Below are 18,178 nucleotides of genomic sequence, written 5' to 3'. Positions count from 1 at the left end.
CCAGAGAGATTGACTCCTGCATCAGTCAGAACCTTCTCCTTTGAAATCATGGCATAACTCCTGGTGATCTCAATGGGAGTATGATTAGACCATTTATCTGGCTCACTTGCTCACACATCCTACAATTTAGAGTACAATTTAGAGTCTCCAACTGCAGGTAGCCTGGGGCAAACACATACTTACTGCATGTAGTAGCTTTTTGTAAATACACATCCATAGTAAGGAACATGTTGGTTAGTTGAAAAATTAGGTATACATTTAGTTAGATGCATAGACATTGCCTTGGTGTATAGTGTGTTCTGACCCAAATAGGCCACTGATTTTCAGAAGGCACACATTTTTCTAGAGTACCCCATTGATTTTGTAAATGGGAAACTTAGAGCTAGAATAAGAAACCAATTTAGATTTGAAAACTGACATGAGTGGAGCCCGTCAGAAAGTAGTGGGGTTTTATTTCCTATTGGAATTTTTATTGGAAAAATTCCCATTTGAAATGTTTTCCATGGGAAATAATTCTTTTTTAACTTTCTCATGGGAGAACCATTTATTATCTGACTGTTTTCCAGTTAGAAAACGGGAAGAAATTATTGCAAAGGTTACTTTTAAAAATGAAAAATACTTCTTTCTCCGCTTTCTTTTTGTTTCGTAACTTTTTCTAGTTGTGTAGTAATAGGAAAGTGTTTTTTGGGGGAAAATGTTTTTCCATAATTTTGAAAGTTTTCTTTGGGAATCCAGGATTCGCAATTGAGAAAGTTTTCTTAAAAGGATTTTTCTGACAAAGGTTTTCCTAAAGATATTTTGGGTTTTCTGGTCAGCTTTTGTTAAACCCCCTTGTTGTATCTGATCTTGAATTAGGCCTTTCTTGCAGATATTATGGTATGCAGGTTTCCCATTGAGCTCAATTAAACTTGCATGCATAAGTGTTTTCATAACTTGGTCCTTATTCAGCTTAATTCTACTTGATTTTTTTTTTAATAGGAAGGCCACCTCTGTTAAACTACTGCTTTTTTGTTCTCAGGAGTGGTTACTGAAGAGGGTTTAAAGCCAGATTTTAAGCAGGTTTATAGTCATAGCTCTAGGCCCCCTCTACACATATCAGGAAAAGCATGATTGGATCTAATGCATGACTTATCTCACAGGGGGGCCACACGTGAATGGCAGGAGGTGTGATTGTGGGATTGTGCATTAGATCCAGTCATGCCTTATTGCTGGTGCCTGATCCTGGGCTCCCCCTGCGTCTGCATGAAGCGGGCACCCATGGCTGGGAGCCCCCTTTTCTGAGGTACGGAAGCCGTGTGCAGCCAGGAACTCGAGTCCCTGCAGCTGGCTGAGCTCTGGGATCAGGCTGCACCTCACATATGAGGTGTAGCCAGAACCAAGAGTCCTCTGTGAGCCCTGGTGTGTGTTGCACCCTTGATCCTTGGGGATCATGGCAGCCATAATTCCCCAGGGCTTTGGGGTTGCACCCCTGTGTCTGGGAGCTCTGTCAGCTGACGGAGCACCCAGCCATAGGGAAGACCTTGCATCATGTGCAAATTAGAGCTTGATAGCAACCAGCTGTAACGTTAGTATGCATTTTCAGGGTCTATAGCAGGTTGGAGCCTTTTCTCATGTAATAAGTGTGCTGCACGTGTAGTTGGTCTCTAGGTAACTGTGTAATTAACAAGTTAACTGTGCAATATCTGTAACATGTAGATGGGCCCTACTGATTTAATTGAAACTATTCCAGACTGAATCAGTTGAGGATTTCCCCTTAATTCTTTGTAATACTCTAAGGGGAACAAATATGGAGACAAATGAAATGTGTTACCCCACAGATTCAAACTATCCATCTGACGTTGGAGTGTTCCCTGGGCTGTTTGTGTGTCACATCCCGCTGCTGGGCCATGCTACTTTTTGCCCCCTGCTTAGAAAAGTGGGTTGGCTACCAGTTTCATTTAGTTTGCTTGAGGGAGGTTCATGATGCTGCCCTTCAAGACTTGCTTCACAGGGGGGCACTGTAATCTTCCTAGGCAGCGTAGCCTAAGTTTAGGACTAGGAGGAGTTGGGGTCTACTGCCTCTTGTGGTGACTCGTTCTGTGTCTGGGGGCAAATCACTTACCATTTTGGGGCCAAATTCCCCTTCAGTTAGGAGTGTTTCTGTATTTGTTCCTGCTTTCTTTCTTATCTATAAAATGGAGGGATGTGGATTTGTCATTATCTTGTAGAGCAAGTAAATTGTTAAAAGTATATCTTTTTACATTGTATTTTAGGTATAAAATGCTATGTAACTAGTAAGCATTTCTATTGCCGCAAAGAAGGTCCTTGTGAACTGAGTCCTAAAAAATTGTTAAGACTTTTCTTATAATCACTATAATAACAATTCACTAAACTACTACTGCTTGAGATAAGAGAGGAAAATACTCCATTTTAAAAAAATTTTGGAATATAGTTGTCATATTCATAGAGACTTAAATTAGATTTTTGTGATTTGTTTTCTTATATTGCAAAACTATCCAGACTATTTCCATAGTGGGAATAAGCTAACGGTACATCACTGGAACACCTCCAGTGAAAATAGCTGTGGCTGAGTGAAAAAAATGTGGAAAACAAGTTGTCAGGGAAAATAATAGCTTTACACACAGACATGCACTTATTTACACATCTTCATTTACAACGGAGTCTTCCGGGCATTTAAAAAGCATCAGAAAAGAGACATTTCAAGAATGACAGCTGCCCATCTGGTCATTAAAAGTTAAAAGCTATGCCAGGAAAAAGAAAATTGTTTTACAAGGGTAGCAAATTGGCCAACTGGAATAGAAATGAGGATTCCATTTTTCTGTGATCCACTCTTCCCTTGCCCTCAAGATCATGGAAATCTTTACTGCACAAGGCAAGGCATTGCTCTGTAAGACTATTCATTTTGGAAGTAAATATTAAAACAAACTCAACAAACCTGATTGTATTAAGAGAGTGTTTTCACTGGCTCTTAGAAATATGACTTACTTTGTGCAATTTCCTTATCATGAATCTTACTAAAACCTGGGAGCAACCATAAAGTTACATCCTGGCAATGATTTAATATTTAGCAACTTAAAACCTAAAGAATGTGGTATATAAATCTGTGTGTCTCGAATAAGTTAGGCTGTAAATAGACTTCTTGTTTGAGATAGGCCTGATAGTCCTGGGGTTTGACTCTTATCAGAACAGACCTGGTACAGTCATTATACCCACATTGCCCTTCAAACCTGCCTCACTGCTGCTCCACGAGATATATGGCCAGTGAGCGCACACAGCTTGGTCAACTATTCCTGGAGTGACCTGCAATAACTGTACAGATGCATACAGCCTGGGGAAAAGTGTTGGCATGTTTTATTCATTTACGTCTGAGGGACTTGAAGCAGGGCAATGGACTTGTATGCCCATAGCATCCCAGGACAAATGTGACGTCTATTAAAATCCAGACTTGTAAACAATGATGGAGATAAGAATTCTAAAAAAAAATAAATAAAAAGATGGCATATACCATATTTCATGGTGTATAAGTCAGGCTTTGAAGCCCAATTTTTGTGTCTTAAAAATGAAACTCAATTTATACACCATGCTGCAACAAAAAATTGGAGACGGAGCTGGGCTTGGTTGGATTTGGTGCTTGGCTGGTGTGGCCCCATTCTCTGCAAGTGGCACCACTCACAGGGAAGGAGGCTGCATCAGCTGAGCACCAAACCCAGCCAAGCCCGTCCCCATCCCCTTCAAGCAGTGCCAGGCTTGCAGGGATTGCGGCTGCACCAGCCTGCTGCAAGCAGTGCTGCTGAATGCCAGGCCCGGTGCCACTCGCAGGGGACGGGGCTGGACTTGGTAGTTGGCTGGCGCAGCCTCATTCTCTTGAGTGGCTCAGCATTTGGCAGCACTGCTTGCAGTGGTCCCATCTTCTGCTAGCCTGGCACCTCTCAGATGGGACAGGGACAGGGCTGGGCTCAGCACTCAGCTGGTGTAGCCTCATCCCTTGTGACAGCACTGGCAGCACCACTTGCAGGGGTTGGGGCTGCACCAGCTGAATGCTGAGCCCAGCTCATCACCGTCCCTGTCCCCGTCCCCTGTGCTGCTTGCTGGTGATGGGGCCAGGGCCAGGCTTGGTGCTTAGCTGGTGCAGCTCCATCCCTTGTGGATGGTGCCAGCAGTACTATTCACAGTGGATGGGGCCATGCCAGCTGAGTGCCTGGCCCCGTATTTGTACATCATGCCTATGAAAATCCTTACCTTTTAGATTGGAAAGCTGGGGGTTGAAAGATACACCGTGCCGACCTGTATACCGTGAAATACAGTAGCTCTTTTGTTAAGCACGATGGATATTTAGGGGAATACTGCTTGATAATGGGTTATAAATATAAAACCTTATCCATAGGGATCCCACTAACTTAATGGGTGTTATTTATCTAGTCTAAGGGTGGGGGGAGGGAAAATCTGTTCCAAGTGCTTGCACCTTTCTAGGTCTCCTCTGTTTGCTTGCTAGTTGTAATTGTTAAAGCCAAGTGCAACAGAAACCCCTCCAAAATATCAGTCTACATGGGCTGGTCAAACAGCAAGTTCCTTTCTTTGGCCAGACTTCAATAACTGAAGTCAGTCTGTTGCCTTTTTCTAGGATTATTCATATTTATGTATGTTTTTTCTTATTTAACACAAGGTGGGGAGCCCCTCATCGTAGAATCACACATGAAGGCAGTGGGGAAGGGGGCAGGTGGCTGCTGTGGCTTGGCCTCTAGCCCCTAACTGGGGGCTCCCTGTCCATCCACCTTGCCTCTGCACATAGCCATCTCCTACCTGCAGTCTCTTCTCCCCATCTCCCCTGCTACACTGCCTCTGCTCCTCCACCTACCAGTCTCCCTATCCCCCTTCCCTTTACTTTTGCTCCATGCTGGTGGGCTCTGTGCACACTGCAGCCTGGGGCACTGAGCACAACCCCAGGCCAGTCCTGCAGCAGCAAAATGCAGCTGGCACAACAGCTACGATTTTACTGGGCCAGTGGTTCTCAACATTTTTTATACCAAGACCCATTTGTAAACATCAACGGCCAGTCCCGACTCAGTGCCTCACTCCTGAACCACTGTCCTCCAGCCCTCCCAGTGTGTGGGGCAGGGGGTGGGTGTGTGGGGCATGGGGGGCCCCAAGCAGCCCCTTGCAGACGGGGACTCTGACAGCCTGCAAGGGGAAACCACGGTTTCCCACATTTTTCTCCATTTTTAAAGTTGTGACCCCACTTTTGGATCATGACCCATGGGCTGAGAAACACTGCCCTACTGCTGGTGTGAAGTTCTGCTGGGGTGGGAAGTGAGAGAGCAGGGGCTGGGGGAGGGGGGATCTGAGACTGTGGGGGGGGGCAGGCATAAGCAGGGGACGAGCTGCTTGACCTCCCCACACCACCTGCCTCCCCATTGACTGCCCCTGGTAGATTGGTGGGGGGGGATGAATTAAAGACGATTCTCCAAAAATTTGATTCTATACATGGAAAACTATAACAGATTTATAACTTTTCCATTTTTAGAATCTAATTATTTGGGGATTGTCTTCAATTCAGGGTTTGAGTAAATATAGTAATATGATCCTTACTCTTGAACAAAAACCATTCACTTGACAAAGTGTTTGGGATTTGGGCCTTTGATGAATGGATGTAGCTGTATACAAAGATATTAGAAATAATGAACTAATAATTGAGAACTCTCTCTCAATTTTGGGTCTCTTAGTGATTTATTTGTTTTATTATTCTAGAAAGAAAATGTAAATGAATGTTTCCTAGGATACCTTTTCATCTTTCCTCCATGGCCTTTTCTTTCTTAAGTAAGCCTTTCTATTATGTCATTGTACAAAGTTTGACAATTAGCATTTTACACAAAACCATTTAGTTGATGCATGCATATTGTATTAGGCAGCCAAATATACTGAAGTATCTGAAATACCAGCTAAATCCTTCTGTTATTGGTATGAGCCAAGAAAATAACGTGACAAAATAACACAGACACACAAAGCAAGGTCACTTATTCTCCTGCTTTACTTAGCCTAAATAGTTCATTTTCAAAAGGATTTTTGAGAGGGACGTTCTTCATATTCAAAGTTGAGACACCCCTGATTGTGGATACCTGTGGGATATTTGTCTGGGTCATTTACACTGCCATTTTACTACTTTTGTTAATGATGCCAATTCTGAATTTTCTTTTAGAAAAGTAAATGTGTCTTGATTATTGACAGTCAGTTTAACGGGCAGTAGTGAGCCCCCATTCTGCCCTTAATTTTCCCCTTTGCAGATAGGACTGTATCACAATCAGTGTGCCTCTTTAAAAAGGAGAAACTTATGGGTAAATTTGGACCAAAAGTGTTAAGAGTTGGATAATACCTGTTAATTAATGGGTTCTTCCCTCCATAAGGAAAGAATGTGATCTTTCCTGCTTAGAGGGCTATTGGTGTTATGACGCTTGTGACTGTAAACTTGGGTTATAAGGAATACCTAGATAGATATAGGTACTAATTAAGCCAGGAAGTAAGTCTGTGTTAGGTCAAATCTTGCATGATGTTATGCTTTGCGTGACCACACTGAAATCAGTATAGTTATACAAGATGGGATTCATCAGGAATGTATAGTGCAATGTGTATAGGCACGGCTTTCCTTTTTTATTTTTATGTATATATTTATTGTACTGCTTATTTAGATAAGACTCTTTGTTAAAAAAACCAATTAATTTTGGTTGATCTTTCTGTTCATAAACCAGTTTATTTGCTGTAAGAAGAAAGTTTATAGTGTAGCTCTCAGCTGCAAGCCCTTCTAGAATGTTAGCATCATGTACTTGGCTCGTTAAACTGTAGGTGTCTAATAACCACCATTAAATCTTTTGGCAAATATTCTTGGATTGATTTTTAACTAATAAAAAAACCCAACACAAACAATTACAACCCAATAAAAACAGTTACATTAGAAATCCTCACCCTTGCATTCCTTAGGGAATGACTGCAGTAGCTGCTGGCTGGGTCATCCAGGGGGAGAGGGTTGTGCAAAAGTAACCTGGTATAACTGTAGCTCAGAGGGACTGCTTCTTCCTAACCCTTTGTCTGGGCTGTGGTATGATGCAAGTTAAGCAAAAACCCCGAAGTTAGTAAGAATCTCTGAGGTTCACACTCACTTAGACCTATTGGTTGTCTATACATGAGCTTGGAGGTGGTGGTGGGGATGTACATTTTAATTAGATTTGTTCCCAGACAGCCTGTCTAATTAAAACAGCTCACCATCATGTGTATTAAGCCCCCACACCCACATTTCAATATAGCTGATGGGGTGCTTTAACTAAAGCTGATTTGACAAACTTTAGTTAAAGTGCCCACATGGCCTTTTTGAAATGCGGGGGACTTAATACACATGATGATTAGAACATGGAGTAAACTCTGTTAATTGAGTTTGCTACAATGTGTTCTATTTAGAATGCTAACGAGTACATTTGTAGGCATCCACTAGTGATGTGTGAGGGAGTATAACTGTGCATCATTCATGGGCTGAGATACTGGGAAGTGGGCACATCTACATGTTCATTAATGAGCCATAATTAGAGTGCATTAAGTTTAGTACCTGTAATAACTAACTTAACATGCTGTAATCGGCACTACAGCAGAGCTGTCCCTGGGGTGGGGTGTGCGGAGCATATCAGACTGTGCAGGACCAGGGGAGGGAGTGGGGTGGTAAGCAGCCAGACCGTGGGGTGGGGGTGGGGGGGTGGTGAGAGGCCAGACCGCAGGGTGAGGGTGGGTGGTGGCAATTGACTGGACTGTGGGGTCGGAAGCGTGTGGCAGCTGTGGCGGGGCATGTACAGCACTGTCTGCAGGAGCCCCCAAAGCGTGGGGCCTGGGGCAGCCGCCCCACTCACCCACCCCTGAACACTACTGCACATTAGCATAGATAAACACTTTTAAAGGGATGTTAATGCACATTAGACTAAATCTGCTGTGAGTTAGCATGGTTGTTGCCAGACTCACTAATGCGCAGAAGAATTCATCTGCATATTAAATATCTCGTGTGCTGAATGATAGCAAGAAGAGCAAAACCATTTCTTGAGGTTAAACGATGACATCCAATTTCATACTTAACATTATATCATGTAGTTCGCCACACTCTAAACAGAAACTGTGCTTCTCCCTTCACAATGAAGCCACTGCTACTTTTCTATTATGTGAAATAAAGCATTTAACAGCATTTATCTCTTCCCACATATAATACCCATCCTCAGCTGCTAGCAAGTAATTAGTCCTGAATACTGTTTTTTGATCATTGCAACAGCAGTAAAAATAATTACCCAGGATCAAAATCTGATCTTTTACAGTAAATTTAATTTGTAGTAAGTCCCTTGGCTTCAGCTGAGTTTATCAAGATGTATATATTGGTGGAAAAAGGGACAATTTGGCCTCTGGAATTCAATTTTTACGAAACAGTTCACAAGATTCTCTCAGGCTACAGATGCCTTCAGGATAAAGCAAGCTACCTGAAATAACTCAGCAGGTATTGCACATGTAGGATTCAGGTTTACATTTCTTTTTCCTGTCTCCCCAAAGGTTTTGGAGTTATTTTTGGTTTTGGCCTGTATAGGATTTTAAAGAGCTGGTTTGGTTGTCTGTAAAGTTTTGTTTTTTTTTCATGCATGGGAATTGTGTTGTCAGCAGCTTCATAGTGTTTTTAAATAATGGCAAAGTAGACTTATATTCCTATGCAGTGTTGGACACTTAATAGACTAGGGCTCTTTTGGCTTTTCTTTGAGCCCTCTTCCAATTGTCAGCAGAATAATTCCAGTGGTGGTGGCACTCGTACCCAACATAAAAGGAATACAGTCTCTCCACTCCTGTAAAATATTCCCCTTTATATATCCGGAATTTGCAATGGTGGCTCATGTTCAGCAGCTGATAAGTCCCGTAAGTCCCAGAAGTCACTTCCAGAGCTCCAACACAGCATCTCGTATCCTGCAAGCAGGACTTGCACTCTCTGTTCTTCGACACATGGATTTGTTTGGCCACTTTGAAACTCATACTGTCTCTAAGTTGTTTCAAAGTTCGTATTGTTATTGTTATTTGACAATGCTAATCTTACCTTAATACAATTTATTAATAGGGGAAAATAGTGTATTTTATGAGCAGGCCAGGGGGACTGGGTAAGTCTGTTAAAGGAAGAATCAAATGGATCCAGTAAGGGAGAGAGAATGCCACTGGTAGCAGAAGTGAACAAGGTTATGCAATTGTATCTGTAGCTTTTAATGTAAAATGGCATTGTGTTATGCAACCTGATATGATGAGATGAGTTGGGTAGAAAATTAAAGAAATAGATCTGACTGAAGAACGAGAAGCACAAAATCTGCTCAGAGAATGAGCCCCTGTTTCGCTTAATCAAAAAGGCATTTCTGAAATGAACCAGCTGCCCCAGACATGCATAAACTGCTTTGGCCATTCACAGATTATCCTGATTGTCTTTCATATGTAGAAAATCTGAACAGAATTCTTAAAGCTTTGATTTCTTTCAAATAAAATTGTTCCCTTGCTACTAATGAGAGCTGCTGAGCTTTTTCGGAAAGCATTCCTTAGGAACCAGTCTTGCCCATATCAGTGGGGCTACTGGTGTGAGTAAAGGGGAAAAGACAGGTTTGTCTGCATGGGAAGACTGCAAGTGAACCATTACAGTTTAACTGCTGTAAACCCCTGTGTCAGTACTTGTACTTCAGTCTAAGAGCGGCTTCTCTGGTTTAGCTTAAGTCAGCTGGGAGCAGGAGCAGCTTTAACATAAAACCAAAAGAATCTGCTCTTGCGCTGAGTGTGTACCCCAGGATTTTATTTGGTTTAACTGTATCTGTTTAAAACAAAGAAGATAATTTGGCTAATCTGCAGGTTGTGGCAGTTACATTGGCATGCTCCTATTGTGAGCGTGGAAACAACTTTCCATGGCTTGTAATTGCTTTTGTTATCATTTGAACTGAAGATGGTCCATCAGGGAGTCCACTTCTTTTCTTATCTCTGTAATTTATGGACCTATTTTGGCATGTAGTGATGAACATGCCCTATGTAAATCCCCAAAATACGGCCAACTGTAAATTATTTAATCTTATTTATAGAAAGGACCTGAATCTGAGCTCCCAAAAATCTCAGAGAATTTCAGTTTTTTTTTCAAGCATCGTGTGTGGTTCTTATCTCTTTAGGGGCTTCTGATCCAAACCTGAAACATGCTGTTTGGGGCCATCTTGGTTGAGTTAACTGAAGTCTAAAATCCCCTGTCTTAACAAGTTGTACCAAATCTTGCTGAGCTTTCAAAAACAGTTACTATTAGAGCCTCCTGTCTATTTCTTAGAAGCAGTAAAAAGAGAAGCTGCAGAAGCTGTAACCGGGAATTGTTTGGTGAAAATCTTTTCTCTCTTTTTACTCTTGATTAATGTGAAAACTGCAGGCCTTTGATTTAAACAATGATGAACTGGAACCTGAAAACTGAATTTTGGGGGTTTTTTTGGGCTTTTGATCGTCCTTTTCTTCATTTATTTGGGCTCAGACTTTTTAGAATAATAATTCCAGTGCTGACATATAAAAAGGCACATGATAAGTAAAAACCACAGGAATTTTTAATACCACTTGTTCCCTTCCCACAATGCTTTACTAGGCGTAAAATAGTAGGCTAGAGTGTAGAAGTACAAGCGTTCACTTCCCAGTCACAGCAGACCATGGTGTGGTTTTATCTTCTCTCTAAATCTATCTAGCTATAGGTTTTGAGGGAGATGGTGTTATTCAAAAAATGTCAAAAATCTATCCTGAGCATAGTAACGACTATTTGGCCTTCCTAGTTAAGACCTGTTAGCTTCCGTTCCCATTGACTAATAAGGAAGTCATTAGCTAGCTTCATGAGCCATCTTTGAGTCCTCAGCCTGAATGACCCGATACTCATGTACAGTGAGTCAACTGTGGGTTCACATGTTCATTAATGCGCCTTAGTTACTGCACAGTACTTGCTTAATGAAGTACTAACTAAATGCCCAGTAACTAGAGTTGCTGCGCAGTAGTACCAGTACATGATTATTTTGTGACGTTTAGTGTGCATTAGCCTAATAATACTGTGCAGTAGGCTACTAGCATGGTTTTTAACTGCCACGCTACTGCACAGTGTTATTAGGCTCAGTAAGCATCTCATGTAGGTGTGCCCTGTATATATAATATCAGGAAAACCCCCTTCTCTTTGACTGAAGCGCAGGGGATAACATGAGAAATGAAACGAGATCATTCCTAGAAACTCAGTTGGAAAGGCTAGATGCTGACGTTTTAATGAGACAGTTTTCATAGAAGTGTTTTGACAGGGCTCGAGCTGAAATTGTATTAACCAAAATGAACAAAACCAGAGTGGTTTTAACCACCTAACTGAACTTTCTCTCTTAACTCAGTTGCTCTAATTTTAATCTTTTTTTTCTTGTGATGTCAAAATCCCACTTATTCTTCAGTTGTCCACAGAAATGTTGTCTCTTGTGCTTTGTGCATCTGCCATGGGGCTTGGTGAATCTCTAGAAAAGTCAAGATCTAATATTCTAACGTGCATGTCAAAGAAAGAAAAGGAACATTGGGTAAAGCCTCCTAAACAACTAAACCAAAAAAACTGATTTACGGAAAAAGGTACAAAAACAGCATAAATGTATTTGTGTCCTACTTCACTTGTGACACAGGAGAGACAAAGCTAGTTAATAATTATTACATATGTACATGGTTAACATGGGTCTTGCATAAGTTCAAGCATATGACTCAAGTAAACCTACTTGCCAGTTGTGCTTGTGTAAGTTCATGGCTGTTAAAGTCCTGAGGAGTTAATTTGTGCACCCAGCAATGGCTTATTTGTGGAGGGAAAGGGGAGAAAACATCACTCCTAGGAAGGAAGCAGACGATTCTTGGAAATTATTGTCTCTGTCCCAGGCACTGACACAGGAAGATCAGTCTGTTATTACTTTAAGGCCTGGGACCTACAACACTATTATGTGGCTGGAGCAAGGCTTTCTTCTCTTCCAGAACAAAGATGTGCATAGGATTTTTTGAATCTCCTGTAAAAGATGATGTGGAGAGCTGTCAGAGTGGGGTGGGGTGGGGGGTCCAAAAGAAGACTTACTCAACTCTGCGGGGAAGTACAGCCCCAAGGAGATTTACAAAGACCTCTGTTGGGTTGAGGAGGTAAAGCTATGGGCTGAGAACACAAGGGCTAGAACCATGTAACCCTAAGAAGCAGGGCTGTGAAACCCCGATCTAAAAGAGAGATTTTGGTTTGGAGGTGGTTAAGAGGCAAGGCTGGTAAATTTGAATAAATTTAATCAAGTCCAAAGAGCAGGACTTGTCTTGAAAACTAAGTGTGGGTGGACTACTCAAGACTTCAGAGGGAAACTGAGGTAGCATGTCTACAGAGCTATCTTGAGCCTTATGGGGAGATGACTCTGCCTTGAGACAGCACCTGTCCATAAGCAGTTTGGAAAATTTGGTGTATATTTGCTGAGCATAAATAGATTTCATAGACATTAGGGCTGGAAGGTCATCAAGCCCAGCCCCCCGCCCAAACAGCAGGAAGTTAGCAGGCGTCATAGGATCCCAGCAAGATTGACATCCAAATGTCTCTTGAAGGCATTCAAGGTAGGTGTTTGAACTACCTCCGGCGGCAGTCTATTCCGAACCTTGGGAACTTGGACAGTAAAGAAGTTCTTCCTTATGTCCTGCATGAAATGGTCATGGAGGAGTTTGTGGCCGCTCGATCTTGTCATCTCTTGGGGCACTCTGGTGAACAGATGTTCCCCCAGATCCTGATGAACACCCCTGATAAATTTATAGGTGGCCACCAGATCACCCGTGAACCTGCGTTTTTCCAGGCTGAAGAGTCCCAGGGCTCTCAGCCTTTCATTGTAAGATCTGTTTTCCTGACCTCTGATCATGTGCATGGCTCTCCATTGCACTCTCTCAAGCTTCTCCATATCCTTTTTTAATTGTGGAACCCAAAACTGGACGCAGTACTCCAGCTGCGGCCTCACCAGGGCCGAGTACAAGGGGAGAATGATGTACTGGGATTTGCTTGAGAATCATCTATGGATGCAAGCCAGCATTTTGCTTGCCTTACTAGCTGCAGCATCGCATTGGAGGCTCATGTTCATCTTGTGGTCAATCATGACCCCCAAGTCCCTTTCGTCCAAAGTGCTAGCCAGTGTAGCATTGCCGAGCCAATAAGCATGCTGCAGGTTTTTCCACCCAAGGTGGAGGACCTTGCATTTTCCGGTGTTAAATGCCATCAGGTTCTCATCTGTCCATTTCTTGAGCCTGTTGAAGTCAACCTGGATCACCCTCCTGTCCTCGGGTGTGAATGCTTTACCCCAAAGTTTGGTGTTGTCGGCAAACTTGGCCAGTCCACTTCAGACACCAATGTCCACATCAGTAATGAAGATGTTGAACAATATAGGCCCAAGGACAGAGCCTTGAGGGACCCCTCTGGTCATAGGGCACCATGACATTTGAATTCCATCAACCACCACCCTCTGGATCCAGGCACAGAGCCAATTCCCCAGCCAGTGGATCGTGGAGAAGCCAAGGCCGCAGTTGGCCAGTTCTGCCAAGAAGTAATCATGGGATACCAGATCAAAGGCTTTTTTAAAGTCAAGATATATGACATCAATCTCTTCCCCCTTGTCCAGGTGATAGGTCACCTGGTTGTAAAAAGACATAAGATTGATCAAGTAAGACCTACTTGCAACAAACTTGTACAGGGTATCCCTCAGGATTTTGCCATCGGCCAGTCTATTGCGAATGGTCTCTTTGATAATCTTTTCTAAGACCTCCCCCGGGATAGAGGTCAGGCTGATGGGCCTGTAGTTTGCCGGATCCACTTTCCTCCCTTTCTTGAAGATAGGCACCACATTGGCCTTCTTCCGGTCTTCGGGCACTACACCAGAGCGCCAAGAGTTCTCAAAGATCTGTGCCAGGGATTGGGCTATGATGTTTGCCAGCTCCTTGAGTACTCTGGTGTGTAAGCTGTTAGGGCCAGCTGACTTGAAGGTATCCAGCCTCTGAAGGTGTTCCTTCACAAGGTCAGCATTAATGGAGGGTAACGAATCTCCCTCACCGAAGCCTTCCTGTCCTGTAATGGGCAGGGGCGTTCCTTGGAACTGGTGAAAGACCAACACAAAGTACCCAATTAGGAAGTTGGCTTTTTCATGGGCGTTGGTTGTCAGATATCCCATCTGGTTTAGCAGGGCTCCAGTGTTGCCCTTGCTTTTCCTTTGGCTCCCCACATATCTAAAAAAGGACTTTTTATTGTCCTTGACGTTTGTAACCAGCTGGAGTTCAGTTGCAGTTTTGGCTTTCCTGGTTTGGACTCTGCAGGTCTGAACCAGTGCAGAATATTCCTCCTTGGAGGTGGATCCCATCCTCCATCCTTTGTAGGCCTTTCTTTTTAGATGCAGGAGGTCCGCTAGTTCCATGGAGAGCCAAGGGGGCTGCTGTGCCCTTTTGCTGCCATTCCTCCGAGATGGGAGACTTTGCTTGTGCATCAAGGATCACTCCCTTGAGGAACAACCACTCTTCCTGGACTCCCCTCCCCTTTGGGATGACGCCTTTTATGGCCCCATTGACAAGCCTCCTGAGCTTGTCAAAGTCAGCTTTCCTGAAGTCGAGGACTTCTATATTGCTGGCTGACTTGCCAGCTTTACAGCGGATGGTGAAGGCGATCAGCTCATGGTCACTGTCACCCAGCTTCCCTTCTATTGTTAGGTCGCTGATAAGGTTATCCCCCATTGCCAGTACCAGGTCGAGCAGTGCTTTACCTCTTGACAGCTCGTAGGCTTCTTGCATCAGATAGAGGTAATCCACACATGTGAGAAAACTTTGTAACCATTCAGATTTGGCCGAGGACTCTTCCCATGAGATGTCCAGGTACTTAAAGTCTCCCATGACAACCATGGACTGGGAGCATGTGGCTTCGGCCAATTCCCTGGCGAACTCCTGATCAAGCTCTTGATCCTGGGTAGGAGGTCTGTAATAGACTCCTACCATTGTGTCCCCTGTGCTGTGTTCCCCATGGATTTTCACTCAGAGGGTTTCCAGTCGTCCACCCTGGATGACTGGTTGTTTGTTTTATATTTGCTTTACATATATCCTATACTATATATCCTGTACCAGCATTTTCCTGTAAGGATATTTATAATCTCTGGAATGCTTGTGTTTTTCTAACACTTTCCTCTGATTGAGTGCCTTCTTTGAACACATATACCCTGGGGAACAGGATAAAATAAATATTAGTCAAAACTCAGAACTTGGCAGGAATTGGTCCACAGATGGAACTAACCTATAACTTTTTGCTGCTCCATGATGTAAAGATGTATACTTCAAAAATAGTACCTCTTTGAATATAAATTGAAACTATCTGAACCAGTGGAATATGTGAGCAAACTTAACCATTTAGAGCAGCAATTCTTCTCTAGTTTAGGGTCTCATAAGTTAGAAATGACAGAAATGGGATAGCCCTTGGTATATTTGTCTCTCACTAGATGACTGTAAGCCATCTGTATGATGGAGCCATAAAAGTGGTAGGTGTGATCCTAAGATTACCTTGATACTTAGGGCATTTCCATTAGAACTAAGGAAGGTAAGAAGTTTGGATTATCTGGACTATTGTATACAGTCCTAGTCAGGTATGTTCAACAAAGATGATCTGAAATAGGTGAAGAGACAGGCTATTTGAATACCCCAGGGAATGAAAGGCCCATTTTCTGAAAGGAAACTAAAAGAGCTTGGCTTGTTTAGGCTAGCAAAATGAAGGGCAAGAGGGGATATGGCTGATGTGTATCTATCAGGGGAAAATGCCAAGCGGGGAGGGAGGAGGAGGAGTAGTAATAAGCATCAAGTTTGTCTTGTGAGACGATAGAAATATGCCAAGTAAGACATCAGCTTGCTGAGCATAATCCTTGCTTGAAAATAAAGTGAAGCTGGAATGACCTCTCCAGGGTGCAGAGAGGGAAAAGTACTTCTTAAGTTAAATGATAATATTACCATGAGAACAGATATAAACTAGCCATGAAATAGTTCAAGTGAGAAATTAGAGGGAGATTCCTAATCATTTTAGCAATGTGGTTCCTGAACAGACTGCCAGTGGGAGAAATGGGACACAGAAACCTGATGGCTTAATGGCTTTTCAGATGGAGCTAGACACTCCAGGAACAAATGAAGAAGTGGGGCTATACATGGGTTCAACCACTTGCGACTCTGGCATAGTCTCAGACTGTGTAGTACAGTAACTGAGCACAAGCATGCATAACAAAATGGCTAAATGTGGTGTACAAACACAAGGAGAAGATGGAGCTTAGTATGTTTTATGAGAGGGATTTGATGACACGGTGCCTGGGATAACAGGAGGCAAAACTCGGTAACCCTGGGAGGTTCCTCCGACTCCTGCATTCCTCATATTCTCCCATGGGCTTAAAGTAACAAAGTATTGTTATCCCAGTTTTACAGATGCAGAGAGTACAGAACTACGAAAAGTCTAAGGGTTTCCTTCACTGCACAACTTGTGTATGTATTCATGTAGAGTGACTATGTTGTGAAAGTAACATTTGAGCTGCACAGATGGATTTTTATTAGTACCTGATGAGTTGTATTGCCTTGAGCTGCAGCATTCACAACTCGCATATCAACAGCACTCAGAGTTGTTAATACGTTATCTAGCTCAAGCCTAAACCATAACTTACCCTGAGCTAGAACCATTTGCAAATGGATAGTGTTAGGGTAGGTGCAACACAAGAGTGAAACCTCAAATTAATACTGCAGTGTAGACAAGCTGCATATGACTTGCTCCAGCTCAGGAAAGAAATGTTCAGTGGAGCAGGGAACTGAAGGGTCCTGGCTTAGTGCCCTAACACTGAACCATCCTTCTCCTGGGAGTTTGCTCGGTTTCTTGATTTTGGTTTTGAATGTGAAAATCCTTATTTCTTGTGGGAGTGAGTTCCATAGTTGTGGTCAACTTCCTGCGATAGTTTTGTTTCCTCATGAATCTCCCACGTTGGCTGACAGTGTCATCGTTGCAATGGAAAAAATGTTCCTAGCAATAAAAAACACAGAAAGGGAAAAAAAACTATTTGCTCTATGGAAGAATTGTCTTTAAATAAAATATTTGGCAAAGTTTCTCATGAGTCAGTTATGTGGGTCCAACTGAGGAAGAGCTTGTGGTGTACCCTGCAAAATGGGGTAAACCATATCTGAATCCTGGTGTTAAATTTTTCTTCTAGAACGTGTATCCTTTGTGCTAAAGGGATGATACATCTTTTTAAATGTGAGGACTGAATCATGTTGATTTTGCATGAACTGATTTAAAAACTAAAGTGAATTAGAACCTTAATGTCATTTATGTATTTCTTTAAAAAATTACTTGATAGCAACTTTTTTTTTTTAAACTTACCAGGAACCATCCAGCACTAGACACCGTGTAATATATACAAAGGAATATAGATGTTGACAGATGTGAGGACAGAAGGAGGACCTAGGAAACTATAGGCCAGTTAGTCTTACCTTGGTCCTGGGTAAGCTTTTTGAGAGAATTATCTTGGCGCATGTCTGTGAGGGGCCAGCAGAGGAGGTTATACTTAGAGGCAACCAACACAGGTTCATTAGAGGCAGGTCCTGTCAGACCAACCTGGTGGCCTTCTACAACCAGATCACCAAATCCTTGGGTGCAGTTGTCACAGTTGACGTAATCTTTCTGGACTTTAGGAAGCGTTAGACACTGTCTCTCACCCGATTCTCATTAAAAAATTAGGAGACTGTGGTGTCGATACCTACACAGTCAGGTGGGTCACTAGTTGGCTGGAGGGCCGCACCCAGAGAGTGGTGGTGGACGGGTCTTATTGGACCTGGAGGGATGTGGGCAGTGGGGTCCCCCAGGGCTTGGTCCTCGGGCCCGCACAGTTCAACATCTTCATCAGCGACCTGGATGGGGGTGTAAAAAGCACCCTGTTCAAATCTGCAGATGACACTAAGATGTGGGGAGAAGTGAATATACTAGAAGGGAGGACTAGACTGCAATCAGACCTGGACGAGTTATAGGAGTGGACGAATGAGAACAGGATGGGTTTCAACACTGACAAGTGCAAGGTGCTGCACCTGGGGAGGAAGAACCAGCAGCATACCTACAGGCTGGGGA

The 18,178-nt window shown here is 43.0% G+C and overlaps 1 long non-coding RNA gene across 1 annotated transcript in view; it reads left to right on the top strand.

Annotated features, from left to right (window-relative positions):
* Window positions 1–18,178, top strand: part of LOC109307806 — a 37,295-nt gene that overhangs the window by 15,832 nt on the left and 3,285 nt on the right. The gene's annotated exons all lie outside the window — the stretch shown is intronic.

This window comes from Crocodylus porosus, unplaced genomic scaffold, assembly GCF_001723895.1.
Source record: "Crocodylus porosus isolate Cpor-Errol unplaced genomic scaffold, CroPor_comp1, whole genome shotgun sequence".
NCBI lineage: Eukaryota > Metazoa > Chordata > Crocodylia > Crocodylidae > Crocodylus > Crocodylus porosus.
This window is presented reverse-complemented; position numbering and strand designations above follow the sequence as displayed.